At 36.0% G+C, this 16529-nt stretch overlaps 1 protein-coding gene across 1 annotated transcript in view; it reads left to right on the plus strand.

The window, feature by feature from the left end:
* The first annotated feature begins 1567 nt into the window (after positions 1-1567).
* Positions 1568-16529, plus strand: part of LOC148945687 (uncharacterized) — a 152662-nt gene continuing 137700 nt past the window's right edge. The window contains exon 1 of the mRNA XM_089098239.1: positions 1568-1786. The gene's annotated coding sequence lies outside the window, so the exon portion shown is untranslated. The remainder of the gene's footprint in view (positions 1787-16529) is intronic.

Consider the following 16529-nt stretch of genomic DNA (forward strand, 5'->3'; position numbering starts at 1 on the left):
AGATTATATAATAATTTATCTATAATGTCTGCTGAGTTAAATGCCATAATTATGGCATTAGAACATATTAAGGAAAACCAACCTTTGATTGCAAATTCAAATAACATTATTGTATATTCCGACTCTTTATCCAGCCTTGAGTTGCTGGCCTCAGCTCCTCAGTATAAGTTGGACATTGACACTTATTATTGTCTCAGTATTATAGATAATCTTGCTTCAAGTGGAATAAAAACTTATTTTCAGTATATTCCTAGCCACTCTGGCATAAGTGGTAATCATCAGGTTGATGAAATATGTATGAAATAGTATGAAATGCTATAAATATTGACCAGCCAAGTGGGAGACCAATCCCGATTAGAGATATTTACCGATGGAGGCTATCAGATGTTAATTTTAATACGATTAATCCTATCTTTTCCCCCTTTCCCAATTAGTATCTTTCTAAAATCTATCATAGAATTCGACTTGGAACAAATGGACTAAATCTTCTTGCATTCTCGTATAAGTTTCCAATTTCAAGGGATTAAATTCCCCTATCTCCACTTTGCAGGCATTGAAATGTTAATAATAAAACAATTGACCATTGCCTGTATGAATTTAATATTCTGATAAGTGCACAACATATCCTGCTTTGCAAATTGTTAAAATGCTTGAAAAACCACAAAATCTCACTATCAGCCAAGAGCCTAGCCAACTATACCGGCACACAGAGCATAGAAATCGACATCTATCAACTGATAATTGAACTCCTAGAGTCGAAAGATCTACTGACAGATATCTGAAAATATCTAATAATCATGAGGCAATCAAGCCAGTAGCTCTGTTGCCCACAGAGTGAAGCAAAAGGAAAACGGCTAAATAGTATCACTGAAAAGCCCGCCTGCTGTTGAATAGAAGAAGAAGAAGAAGAAATATGAGTATCATGACAGCCTAACTGAATAGCCCGCTTGCTGTGAATTAGAAGAAGAAGAAGACGAAGCCGAAATAGCTGCCATTAGCATTGGAAATCATTATAAAGATACCAAACCCACCAAGAAACACCCCTCTTATAATTTATTCGGACTCAAAATCAGCCCTTGCCTCAATATCACCAGAGTATTCAGACTACCCAGACAATGATGTCTCTACCACTCTTGTGCTATTTAACCAACTACTTAAACAAGGTACATCCAGAAAATTCCAATATATCCCAAATCATATGGGCATGAAAGGAAACCACAAGGCAAATGAAATAGCTAAATCTGCCCTTCAGCTTGAAATAATATCTGGAATAGGGACGGTTTTTCACTCATCAATGTGCTGAGATCTTACATCTTTTATCAGAAAACGCTTAAAAGTGAAATCTTTGAACCAAGATCTCACATCTTTGGTCGTTTTTGTGCAAACTTCTTTCATCATTCTGCTCTGATCAGCGGTCTGAGAACAATGATGAGTAGATCATCAAAGTTCTCTCATCATTGTTCTATCTGACAAAACAGTGGCGTTCTTCACACTTTTTGCTAATATCAGTGAGCTGTAAGATCTTACAACAAAGATGAGTTTGCAGAAAGATGTAATCAAAAAGATCTTACAAAAAACGATAATCTTTGCAGAAAGATGTAAGATCTTAGTGCTGAAAAACGGGCCTAATACGAAAAAGGTTAAATTGATTTATCCAAGCCTATAACTGAAGGAGACGAAATATTCAAAGATTGGGATAGCCTAATTGTCAAACTAACCTAGAAAGAAGTGGGGCCAATGATCTGACGCACGCCTCGATTGACCACAGTTGATTGATTATGTACCCGTAAGCTATAAGTGCTTCTAATTAGTTTTTAATCTCTTTTGTTAAACATCTTTAGGCTAGTTGCAGTACTAGTTTATTAATTTGTCTGCTCAAAAGGAAACACTTAAAATTTATGAAAACTACTTTGAATAGGCTAGGCTAATTCTAAATTTTTGGCAAAATTCTGCTTTAGCTAATTTTGGCTATCTTAAAAAGGAGGTATGCAAGGAAAATTAAATCTTCTGAGATGAGTCTATAGGCTAAAGTATGTCTTGGGGAGATATTTTGAAGTACCTCCCTCCACTCTTTCTCTCTCTAGAAGGTCCTAACCTTTGATGACCTTTAAAAATATGTGCTATATAAGTGAAACCTTGCAAAATAGATCTTCTGCTTAAATGAAGTACAACAAAATTGTTTTCAGCTTCACAACTTTGCTCAATCCCAATTTATAAGGTTTTAAAGATGTGCAAATACATTTCCTAAATCTTGAAAATAAACTATTTATATGTTTAAAAATTCTGCTCTAATAACTGAAATTGCATTTTCAGAGCTAAAGCCAGAGAAAAAGAAACTGATAACTGAAAATTAAGGTAAAATGTTGTTTTGTCAAAATTGCAATGGGTATAGGCTAGACCTGTCATGTAGGCAAATTTCATGACCCTCTAGAGGGAGAAGGAGTGGAGGTATGTACTTCAAAATACCTTCCCGGGACATACTTTAGCCTGTAGACCCATCCCTGAAAGTCTCATTGTCCTAACCTAACCCCTTCCCAAGATAGCCAAAAGCAGCTAAAGTAGAATTTTACCCTTTTCATGAGAGAAACTGAATACATTTGGCCTATTTGATGTTCTTTTTAGTAAAATTCTACTTTAGCTACTTTTGGCTATCTTGGAAAGGGGTTAGGTTAAGAAAATGAAACTCAGGCAAAATCCCTCTACTTCTCTTATAAATATGGACGGTTCTCTTGTTAAACCCTCAGACAATATTACATACCTGGGCTTTCCAAGATGAGAAGATTCTTCCAAGATAAGATCCCTTCCAGATAAGAAGATTCTCTAAGCAGTTTGGGGTTAATATCCAACAAGCCAGATAATTTGTTTCTCTTAGGCATAGCATGAACATCTAACTGGATGGATAATACCAAGTCTTAACACTCCTGATATATATCCAACTAGGAGAATAATTAAATTCCATTATACAGTTTTGGGTTAATATCCAACTAGCCAGATAAATTGCTTCTCTTAGGCACAGCAAGAATATGTACCTAGTTGGATAACCATGTAGCTTAGTGTTTCTGATATATATCCAACTAGGCAGATAAGAAGATTCTCTAAGCAATTTGGGGTGAATATTCAACTATCCAGATAATTCATTTCTCTTAGGCACAGCATAAACATCTAACTAGGTGGATAATACCAAGTCTTAACACTCCTGATATATATCCAGGTCAATATCTACGAAATCATATTATTGAGTTAGGACAAAAGTGAATACGTCATTCAATGCCTTTTTTTATGCTTATTACGAATATAATAAGCATTTCTATTAGAAATGAATTACAGCCCCCCCCCTTTATATGCCCATTCAGGGTTAGGTTAGTTATACCCGATCTAGGGGGGGGGGGGGCTGAAATTAATTTAAGATATAATTTCTTATTATATTTGTAATCAGCATAAAAAAAGGCATCGAATGGTGTACACTTTATTCCTAACTCAATAATATGATTTTGTAATGAAATGCTTATCCTCCTATATCCAACTAGGAGGATAAGTAAATTCCATTAGGCTATGCAGTTTTGGGATAATATCCAACTAGCCAGATAAATTGTTTCTCTTAGGCACAGCAAGAATATCTAACTAGGTGGATAATGCTGAGTCTTAAATCTTTTGATATATATTTAACTAAGCAGGAAGTTACTTAACTAGGCAGGAAGTTACTAACCATGTAGCTTAGTGTTTCTGATATATATCCAACTAGGCAGATAAGAAGATTCTCTAAGCAGTTTGGGGTGAATATTAACACTCCTTACATATATATATATACACACACACACACACACATACATACATACATACATACATACATATATATATATATATATATATATATATATATATATATATATATATATATATATATATATATATATATATATATATATATATATATATATATATATATATATATATATATATATATATATATATATATATATATATATATATATATATATATATATATATATATATATATATATATATATATATATACATATATATATATATATATATATATATATATATATATATATATATATATATATATATATATATATATATATATAATATATATATATATATATATATATATATATATATATATATATATATATAACCAACATTATACAGTTTTGGGTTAATATCCAACTAGCCAGATAAATTGCTTCTCTTAGGCACAGCAAGAATATCTACCTAGTTGGATAACCATGTAGCTTAGTATTTCTGATATATATCCAACTAGGCAGATAAGAAGATTCTCTAAGCAGTTTGGGGTAAATATCCAACTTGCCAGATAAATTGTTTCTCTTAGGCAAAGAGAATATCTACCTAGTTGGATAATAATGTTGCTTAGTGTTTCTGATATATATTAAACTAGGCAGATAAGAAGAATCTCTAAGCAGTTTGGGGTTAATATCCAACTTGCCAGATAATTTCTTTCTCTTAGGCATAGCATGAACATCTAACTAGATGGATAATACCAAGTCTTAACACTCCTGATATATATCCAACTAGGAGGATAATTAAATTCCATTATACAGTTTTGGGTTAATATTCAACTAGCCAGATAAATTGCTTCTCTTAAGCAGAGAGAATATCTACCTAGTTGGATAATAATGTAGCTTAGTGTTTCTGATATATATCCAACTAGGCAGATAAGAACTCTAAGCAGTTTGGGGTTAATATCAATCTAGCCAGATAATTTGTTTCTCTTAGGCATAGCGTGAACATCTAACTAGGTGGATAATACCAAGTCTTAACACTCCTGATATATATCCAACTAGGAGGATAATTAAATTCCATTATACAGTTTTGGGATAATATTCAACTAGCCAGATAAATTGCTTCTCTTAAGCAGAGAGAATATCTACCTAGTTGGATAATAATGTTGCTTAGTGTTTCTGATATATATCCAACTAGGCAGATAAGAAGATTCTCTAAGCAGTTTGGGGTGAATATTCAACTATCCGGATAATTCATTTCTCTTAGGCACATCATGAACATCTAACTAGGTGGATAATTTCAAGTCTTAACACTTCTGATATATATCCACCTAGGAGGATAAGTAAATTGCATTAGGCTATGCAGTTTTGGGATAATATCCAATTAGCCAGATAAATTGTTTCTCTTAGGCACAGCAAGAATATCTAAATAGGTGGATAATGGTGAGTCTTAGATCTTCTGATATATATTTAACTAGGTAGGAAGTTACTTAACTAGGCAGGAAGTTACTTAACTACCTAGTTTGATTAATATCAGAAGGGCTAGGACAAAGTGTTATCCACCAAGTAAGATTTTCATGCTATGTCTAAAAGAAAAAATTGTCTGACTAGTTGGATATCATCACTAGTTTACATAAAGAATTTACTTATCTGTCTAGTTAGATATATATCAGAAGCATTAAGTTAAAGTATTATCCACCTAGTTAGAGATACTAAGTAGGCTCAAATGCTTTATTGTATTTGGCTAGTAAGATAAAACTATTTTTCTTTTAAATTTTAATTATTTTCCTAGTTGGATAATTTCTTATTTGCTTGAAAGGATTTTTCAGATAGCTAACTAGTTGGATAATTTTGGCAATAACTAAGTATGGTTGGATATTATTATATGTATGGTTGGATATTATATTATATGGTTAGATATTATACATTGGGTATACTCCCTACATAAAATACCTGTTGAAATTTTGACAAAAAACATTTTACCTTAATTTTCAATTATTAGTTTCTTTTTCTTTGGCTTTAGTTTGGAAAATGCAATTCCTGTTATTTGAGTAGAATTTTAAGCCATATTGATTTTTTTTTTTCAAAATCTAGGAAATGTATTTGCATATCTTTAAAACTTTATAAATTGGGATTGAGCAAAGTTTTGAAGCTGGAAACAATTTTGTTGTACTTCATTTAATCAGAAGATCTATTTTGCAAGGTTTCAATTTTAAAATACATAGCTTTTTAAAGGTCATCAAGGGTCAGGGCCCTCTAGAGGGGGAAGGAGTGGAGGTAGGTACTTCAAAATACCTTACCATGACATACATTAGCCTGTAGACCCATCCCTGAAAGTTTCATTTTCCTAACCTAATCCCTTTCCAAGATAGCCAAAAGTAGCTAAAGCAGAATTGTACCATTGCTTCTGTTGCAAATTTAATCTTGACCCATTAAAATGGGACCTGAAGGTAGTTTATATGAATTATGAAAGAGCCTGAAAAAAGCATCAAATGATGTTTTCACTTTCATCCTAGATGAATTATGTGTCCCATTACATATTAACCATGAACTTTACCCTCCCAATATCCCTAATGTGCAAATATATATCCTGAATTTTTGATAGTTTCACAAACATTTTTGATAGTACAAAATTTCACATTGTAAAATTCAGCACTATTTTTGTTAACAGTATTTGAAAAATGTGAAACAGTTTGAATTGAAAATCAAGTATTTTGTAGGTTTTGTTTGTGTGGTTACAAAAATGAAATACTTTTGGAGCCCCTTTAAGTACTCAAGATGCAATTTTGGACAGAATTAATTATTGTATTATGAAACAGCATAAAAAAAAGCATCACATGATGTTTTCACTTTTATCCTAGCTAAATTATAGTGCTACCTAGAAATTTATCAAATCTTTGTGTTATAAAAGTGGAACCTTGCAAAATAGGGTAAAAAACCAGTATACAATTGAGCAAAATTATGTAAAACTCAAACCCTCACATTATCAGTTGGGTATCAAAAGGATGTATCTCCATAATTGTAAATTTTCAGAAAAGCAGAAAAAAAGCCTCACAACTTTTGTATTTCATGTCTGATAACTGTAAAACAAAAACGGATTGACATGTATTGATTTTACATATCAATCCATTTTTGTTTTACGGTTATCGGAGGGGAAATAAAAAGATTGTGAGGTTTTTTTTTGCTCTTCTAGAAATTTACAATTATGGAGGTATGTCCTTTTAATACCTGATTGCAGGGGTGGATCCAGGATTTTTTTAGGGTGGGGCAAAATAGCTTGATTCAATAAACTTGCACTAGGAGCAAGTTTAATTAATGCAAACTTGCATTAATTAAGTAAACTAAACTACTTTAGTCTATGTTATGGGGGGGGGGGCATATGTCCCCTGGATCTGCCACTGCCTGACTGACAACATCTTGTTACCAAATAGGAATTGAGAAGCATTGTAGCCTATATGTCAATGAATAGCTAAAAATTTAAGCTATGCATCAACATGGTTATTATTAAAATTAATTAAGATCAAACACTTGAAATGATCAGTTCATTGACTTACCTAGAAGGAACTCTTTTTAGAAATACCAATTATCCTATTTTGATGTATACATCCTTTCTGTGTTTCTGTTTTATTCACATATTAACAGAAAGCTGATTTTCTTGTGATTATAAAAATGTAGCTTTTCTTACTTGATATAAATATTAAATAGGCCTATTAATTTTTCTTTTCAATTATTCCTCAAAACAGAGACCACGTTTTGAATTTATGATGACACCCCCACTGGGCTGGCTCCGGTGAAAGGTGATTGGGTCTAAATTTGCATTGTGTCATGCTGTAGTAAAATAGGGGCAGTCAAAAAACCCATCTCTATTTTTCTGGAATAACAAAGAAAAGTGGTCTTACCCTAAAAGAGGTGTTTTACCCCAGATATTTTGCTTAAATAAAGTACAAGAAAACTGTTTTCAGCTTCACAACTTTGCTCTATCCCAATTTATGAGGTTTCAAAGATCTGCAAATAAATTTCCTAAATAAAAAAAAAAAACATTGATATAACTTAAGATTCTACTCAAATAACAGGAATTAATAATAATAATAATAATTTATTACAAACCCGCTATAAAAAAGAAGCATGAAGAAGCGGAGCAAAACAAAAGAAAAGAGAAAATAAAAATGAACACAAATCAACCGAACATAATAATCTACTAAATACAAACAAAACACACTTCAACTATCAAGCAAGAAAGTCGCTGGGAAATCAAATAATAGTGCCCTGTGTTTCACGAGAGCTTGTTTTTCAAAATTCGGCATGAACTCAACAGGATCAGGTATATGATACTTTTCTAGCAGACCAGTGTTACGGAGGTAAAGTGGCAGACCAAGCAGAAACTTTAAATATTTGCAAAAGCCTGAACGGATTCGCAACATATCCGAATTCGATAGCCAATGCCAAACGGGTGAGATGTAGTGAGCAAAGGGAAGAGCGACGGCACGATACAACCTAGCAAGGATATGCTTATTAAATTTAAACTTCAGGGCTGCAAGTTTAGCATACCCAGACCGAAAACCCGACAGAACCTGGTCAACAAAAAGAGCACGCGAGCTTCTGAGGTCGCTTCCATATGTGATACCTAGGTACTTCAACTTGCGGCTTGGAAGTACTACTTGCCCTGCAACGGTAACACGGGTAGCCTCGCGACGGGCAACTTCAGACGGCGCACGCGGGGGTTCAAATACAAGAAATTCTGTTTTGGCAGGGTTAATAACCAGACCAATATTAGTATAACCTCGACTTAGGAGATCGATATTAGCTTGAAGGTTACAAAGCGATGTGCTCACCAGTAATATGTCGTCTGCGTAGCACAGTAGGCTCACATCCATACATTCAGTGTTAAAACCACCGTTAATCTTTTTTGTTACCGACGAGGTTAGTGAATTGAAGAGTACAGGGCTTAAAACCGACCCTTGACGCAGTCCCCGGTGAAGCTTAATCGGTTTCGACAGGAGTTCACTACTCAACTTAACACGGATAAGGCTACTCGAATACCAGTGCCATAGGACGGCCGCTACATGTGGGTTCACACCTTGGTGCAGCAGGTTCAAAATTAACTTTGAATGAATTACCGAATCGAACGCCGCGGACACATCTACTGCACAAATTAAAAGAGTCCGTGATTGATTCTGAGCTTTCGATACTCTACGCGTAAGAAGGCGATGTGCAAATGCACAACCGAGGTGGCGACGGAACCCGAATTGTCGATTGTCAATTTTACACTTTCGTAACAGCTCAGGTAACAGAAGTCTCTCTAACACTTTGCTTAATGTACTAGAAACTGTTATAGGCCTATAGCTAGAGCAGAGGTTACGATTTTTTCCTTCTTCAAGACGTTAGACACAATACCTAGGGCAAACGACCTAGGGACTGCACCAGAATCAAGGCACATTTGATATAGCAGCGTCAAGTGCTCAATGAGCAGAGGTGAGCCACAGCGGAGGTGTTCAGTCACAATTCCGTCGTGCCCGGGAGCCTTGCCCTTTCTCAGCTGCTTAATAACCTGGAGCACTTCGCCTATTGAGACGGTAAAATAGTTCCGTTGGCTCAAGAGGGACGCAAAAGCTCGTGAGAGCTCACTATCACTTTCGGTTGTTAGTTGGGCATGTTTAATCCCAAAAACTTCACTATAATGTTTTACCCACTGCTCCTCAGGTATGTTACTAGCAGGGTTTGTCACTGGTTTAGACTGTCTAAAAGACTTCCACATAGATACAGGATTATTTGCTGCTTCTTGGGAAGCAAGTTCGGCTTCGGCAGCTTTAAGATCACTTACAGACTTATTATAAGTTTTTTTCGTGTTGCGGAACTGCTCAAACACTACACCTGACCTCGGCCTCTCGCAATCGCGCCATAATCTCAGCCAAAACTTAGCACGAGCTTTGGGTTGCATTAATTTAGGAGCGCGACTCCAGCCAGGCTTGCTGATTCCAGGTTTAAAACGGCGAGTGGGTACAGAAGCCTGCTCAGCCGTTTTCATTGCATGTATAATCTCAGTACAATAAATGTCTAGTGCTACCAAATCACTCGAGCCATGCATCAAGAGCTGAAAGGGAACTTTTATCTTTCCGAGAATCTCATCACATGTCTGTTTATACTGGTCGGCGTTTATTTTATTCCACTCAGTCTTGGTAGCATAAATTTGGGGCTTATTCGGCCTACACGGGAAGAAGTTAGCCTTAAAGCACAAGCCAAGGTGATCACTTACTGTGTGCTCAGAGTCCACGGTGACTGGAGCACCTAGAGAGAAGTTACATAGCACATGGTCAATGTTTGTCGTTGAACCGGAATTATGGATGTACGTATATGCGTCAGTCTTTTCACAGAGATCATACCCAGCTGGGATTACTGAGAAGAAGATTTCGGAGAGCTTATTTGATGGGTTCGTTAAGTCGCACTGAAAGTCACCGCAGACTAGCACTCTTCGATTGCCCAGCCTAATAAGTAAGCGCGAGAGGCGGCCACAAGCTTCCGAGAACCGTTTTTCGGAAGAGAGGGTGTTTAGGTTTGTTGGTAGATAAACCGTGATCAGAACAAAACCCCCGGGGCCAGGAAAATCTACAGCGAGGAAGAACTCACACGATTCCAGCTTTTGACATTCAAGCGAACTGTCCGTTATGATAGCAGTGCCCCCACTAGGTCGACCACGGACTGAGGACCTTTTTGCTTCATGCATGAACACAGTTTTTTGATTCAACTGTTCGAAAAGACCAAAATTTTCGGAGGTGAGTAAATGTTCTTGTAAGCACACAACATTAAATTGACGGCATAGTTCTTTAACGTAGTCTAGTTTGACTGAATTGTGACCATAGATATTTCGGCAGACGATGGAGAGAGAAGTCATTTCGTTGTAGTAGGCTTTTTCATAGCATTTCTAACTAGTGGGCATCTCATGCTGTATGAGGGGTGGGTGTTGTGGCCTTCTGGGCATAGAGCACATTTAACTGTGGTGGACGTGCATGGAGACGTCCGTGATGCGACGTGGGCACCGGCGCACTTAGAGCACTTCGGAGCGTTGCTGCAGGCACTAGAGAGGTGCTCGAAAGATTGACAGTTAAAACATCTCTTGGGGAGCTCTTTATAGGCCTCAACCCGGAAGTGGGTGTAGTCTACAAATATTCCGCGTTTAATTGTCTGATCTCGCGCGAACGAGTCTTCAAATACAAGTTTCACTGTGCCAGAGGTGCCGAACCGGTGGACTTCCGTAACTTCGGAGTTCGCAGCAATAATTTCTTCCTCTGTGGTTGCCGGAGGAACGAATCTTGCCACCGCTAAAAACTTTGGTTTCCGGTAAGAAACCTTGACATCACGGACATTTTCTTTCAACATGTCTGCGAGGATTTGAGCTGAATCCGCCGTATCGAGAAAGGCAACTAACCCACCTTTTCGTTGAGTGATCTGGCGAATATGTCCTTTTCCACCGTTCTTTTCGATAAATTCCTTCTGTTTGGCACATGATTCAAGGCTTTCCGCCGGCACATTCGCTATCACTACAGGATTCTCAAGTCTTTCTGGTTTCGGTAGCGGGGGCCAGACAGTAGGGCCTGACGGAAGGTAGATCTTACACTGATCGATTAGTCCCTCTATTTTCTCTGTGCACTCGTTAACTCTAATTGAAAGAGAAGTCAGCACATCTTGCGGTATTCTAGGCACTTCGCCAATTTTCCAGATAGTAAATCTATAGGTGAAATTGGCTGAGTTTTCTGCATTCTTGATAGCATCGTATAAATCACCCATGAAAACATCACTCTGCAAACCAGCTCGGCGGTCCTTCATTACATATTCATCTCCAAGTTGCCGCAAAATAACGTTCAGTTTGCAATGCGCAGCGTACAGAATGTCTTTTCCGTAAAATTTACTTCCCGTAGCAACCACCGCATCACGGGAAATATCGGCATATCGCAAACTTGTCTGAGCGAAATTCAGGACAGGCGCGTATATATATTCGTAAATAGTCTCTTGTGTCATACCAACGAACTTCACTGCTCGAGAGCTGAAAGTAGTCCAGAATCTTGAACGTTTTATTTTCTTTCGCACACAATACACCTTCACGCGTCGAGCGCTGAATGATCGCCTACTGAAATCACCCAGGAACAAGGGAAGCGTAAGTACCCCCTCACCTTTTCCCCGCAATTTTCGGGTAACTGAATACCAGCGGGTACAGTACGGCGCTTGCGGGGGGTTCCTTCCCCTCTTCTGCTTGCTCCCAGTAGAAATCAGCACCTTAATGATATGGGAGAAAGTGTCTTTATAGATGGCGCCCCAATCAACTTAAGAAAAAAGATGGCGCTGGTGAGGATGTTCGAAAAGAAAGACCTATTCTAGGGATTGGAGAATCACTCAATTTAACTTAACTGTAAAATTGTCTATTAAAGGGTACAAATCAATATGAAAACAACCTCAAAGTAGTGCTATAACTTTATCCCATTAACAGCAACCAAGCAAACTCAGGCACATACACTCTGGAAATAATACAGATGGCGCTAATTCCGATTCCGATGTATTTTCAGAACTAAAACCTGAGAAAAAGAAACTGATAACTGAAAATTAAGGTAATTTTTTTTTTTTTAATCAAAACTTCAATAGGTAATTGACCTATCAAGTAGGCAAATATTGAAGACTTAGAAATCAGAAGAGAGTCTACTCCTCGAGTTTGTTTTTGGCCTTGGATCCATTAGTTTTCTCATACAGCCTTGCACACCTTTAGTGGTGAAATGTCATAAAATCCTAGGGTGGAGGGGGGGGGGTCAGTTTTTTAGCTAATTTACCTAAGTCATGGGAAAAGGGCTGTGAAGTTTGAAAAATGAGCTGTATAGTGCCTTAAAGATAAAAATATACTAAAGAAAATTGACCCATTTCTGTGGATGCTTGTTCAAGGTTCAAGGTTTTATTATTTATACCATATATACACAACATATTAAATTCCCAACAGAGAGAAAACTCAACAGAGTCAGGAACTAAAAACATTTAAAACAGATTTAAATTAATTGGACCTCTATTAATATTCTAGTTGTAGAGATTTAAACCAAAATCTTCAGTTTTCTAATTCAAACTACCCTTAAAAATAAAATACAAAACAATAGATAACTCACCTTTCCAGACTCCTCAACCCCCCCCCCCCCCAAAAAAAAAAAATAAAACAATTAATAACTTTATTCAACTCATCAACAGGGGAAGAGGGACCAACTCCTCCCCAAACACGCCATACAAAAGGAGGCAAACAGATGTATGTACAAGCAGATACATACACATATACCTAGATACACATACATATATGTATACATATTAACAAATTACATCTTCATTAAGCATTCCTTAATTTTATTTTTTAGTGTTGATAGGGGAAGAGATAGATTACAATTTTTACAAAACTTATTCCATACTGTAACTATACTATTTCTTAATGAAAAACGTGATCTCTTGGATTTAATTAGCAGTGAAACTATGCTTTAACTGTGCAGGCTTTTTTATTTTTGACAAGATGTATAAAGAAACTAAATATCATCTGCAGGGCAAACCAAGGTCTGGGAGGGGCAGTTGACCCCTGCCCATAGAAATTATGCCCTTGCTCACCTTCTAAAGTTAGTTTTCTTGTAGGGCTATATGAGACCATTAAAGAGGGGTTGATGATGAATTTTCAAAAATGCAAAATAAACCATGGAAATGAGCATGAAATTAGAAATCTGAAAATATTTCTATTTGTGTTCTACCATGTCTGCTCATGAAGAGGTCCAATTCTTGATCTTTGCTATTATATGCTATGTAAATAAAAATAATTTTGTTGGAATTTTTCAAAAGAGCTTTGGATTTATCAAAAAGACATCCCAGCTAAAACTTCACAGAAAAAACACACCACCGTTGAAAACCCTGAAGAAGAAATTTACTGCAACAACCTTAAACAGTAGGGAAAATTACATTTTTGCATGGTTGGCACTGATATGTCCTATTTATTTTTTCTGTTTTTCTTTTTCTTGCATCAAGTGATGCATTCACTTTCTACATTGCTAAATGATATGAAAAAATATACAATGCCCAAATCTAATGCTATCCTTTATTCTAATATATTATATATTTTCTTCAAATAAATTTAAAAGCAAATAAGCAACATCAACAGCATTGAGCTATGGAGAATTTCACAAAGGATACTTAATTTAGACCATTTAAACAGTTGTTTTACTTCATTTTAGCTATAGATTTAGTTTTGGAGATTTTTGGTTTTATAAAACAAAGATTGTGTGAGGTCATGTACCAAGGTTTATCAATTGAAGAGAATATTTACCCATCTCCTATCTTAATAACCTCCAAACTGCTGCAATCACTGTAATTAGCCTGAAGAAGCAGATAGGAATGACATATGGTGTACCAGAGACAATCTTTTGTCAATTATGTGTACTTATTCAGACTGTTTACAATGATTGCAGTATTTTGGAGGTTATTGAGATATCTCATTGTTCAACTGAAATCATACAAGAGACAATATGATATAGCAGAAACAATCTTTTTTCATTTCTGTTTGCTTATTCAGGCTATTTAGAGTGATTGGAGTATTTTGGAGGTCATTAAGATGTGAGTTTCATTTATTTTATTTTTCTGTATGTTGTGCTTAATTTAACTTTAACCCCCCCCCCCCTCCTTTGATAAAAGTACCTGGACATGGAGTTGAAATATTCAGATGTTTATTATATAAAGTTTGTTGTTGTTTCCACTATTTCAGTATCAGTTCCACTATTACATGTATCAGTTGTAATGACAAAAATATTAAGGACAAGGAATGAATACCAGTAAATGACTAAGGATATTACAAGAATGATATAGCACTTCTGTTTCATCTTTTTTCTAATATATGTTTGCCTACTATTTATCTTTTGTCCTATCCCAACTACTTTTCAAGACAGTCAACTAAAGTGTTTACAGAGGCAAGATTTTAGAGATATGAGTTTTTTAAAATATAGATTCAAAGAGTTGTTTACTAGCTTTTTTAATAAAATAATAGAGGTCTTTGTTTATTTTTGTGATCACAGCTTTCTTTAATAGATCAGTTAAATTGAGTCAGTTCTAAATTTTTTGCTTCTTTTTGTAAATTGTTTATCATGAAATAAAGTAGGTGAGGTCCTAGGTCAAAAGGTTTAGTAACTAGACCTCCAGGCATGCAATGTCCCCCAGACTTCTGTCCTAAATATCCTTAGCTGTTTTTGATACGCCCTAAATCAAATTTTCCTTTTTCCCAATGATGTAAACAATTGGTAAATTGCATAATTTTCTGTCTCCACCTTGGGGGTATGGGGAACGTGGTATCCCTGGAGGTATAGTAATTTGACCTTTCGACTAGTTTAAACAGAATTAAAATTTTAAAATTTTGATCAGTTTTGAGCAGAGCGGTTACCTAAAAAGGGCAAGGAGAGGGGAAGGGGGCTGATTGCATCCAATCCATCTTCAACATATCCCAAAAGTTTCAACGTAATACCCCCAGTCATTCCTAAGATATTACTGATATTCTCTTTTCACAAAGAGCAAGTACATTGTGTGTTTTGATTCTGTTTGATATCCCTCTCAGCATTTGCTTTAGGTTCCACCTTAATGCCCTCTTTTCCAGTAAATGTTAACAAGGCATATAGGTCAATAATCTGTATATGTTGACAGTGAGCAACCTGAATAAGTTACAGCCCTTGTCAATGAGGCTGGGGGGGGGGTGTCAACCCTGGAGGCATAGTTTTTTTCACCTTTGGACTATCTTGAACAAACTAACACCAGAGGGAGAGCTGTCAACACTGGAGACAGAGCTGTTTAACTTTTAACAATTTTGAATACAATGGCTATCTCAAAATTTTGATTACAAGCATTGTTTCTTGGACTATTTGAACAAAATTGCTGTCTCAAAATTTTGATTGGATTCATTTTGGAAATGCTTATGCTTTTTTGCCTTTATGTGCTTATGCTTGCTTTGCTTATAATGTTCTTTATTGTAGGTGCCTGGGTTTTGAATAAAGATTTATCTACCAAACATTGCATGGTGTCAGAAGTGACCAGCCAAAATGGATGTCAACCAGCCATGTATCAGTTGTATCATGTATCAGTTATTGTAACCCCCCCCCCTCCTTTGATAAAGGTTCCTGGACATGGAGTTGAAATATTCAGATGTTTATTATATAAATTTTCATTTAAATTGAATTAAATGAAAATTTTATTATTATTGAAAAAATGAAAATTTCATTTAAATTGTGTCAGAAGTGACCAGCCAAAATGGATGTCAACCAGCCATGTATCAGTTGGGACTTGCTGTGTCTTCCAGGTGAATGGAAGTGAGTTAAACAGCAAGCTCGTCTTATGTTTGCTGGTATTTTCTCTGGTAAAACCGAGAAGATCATGTGTGTCTACCTACTTATTTGGGTAGGAGACAAGGGAAGAGAGATATTTAATACCTTCACTTTCATTGAGAGTGAAAAGGAGAAGCTTGCGTCATACCTGACAAAATTCAAAGGCAATGCAACACCTAAAACAAACAGCATCTTTGCAAGGTACAACCAACATGAGGGAGAAAGTATAGAAAGCTTCATAACAGAGGTGAAAACCTTGGTTAAGGCCTGTAGATACAGGGACGCAAATGACAAGCTCAAGACCACTAGCTCAAGATCTAGAGAATGCTACTTCTCTGGTGGCAGCTACAGCCCTAATCATGCATGTCTTGTAAAAGGAAAAACATGTACCAAGTCCCACAAGCCT

Source organism: Artemia sp. Qi Xiang Cuo, chromosome 12, assembly GCF_049724085.1.
Source record: "Artemia sp. Qi Xiang Cuo chromosome 12, ASM4972408v1, whole genome shotgun sequence".
Lineage (NCBI taxonomy): Eukaryota > Metazoa > Arthropoda > Branchiopoda > Anostraca > Artemiidae > Artemia > Artemia sp. Qi Xiang Cuo.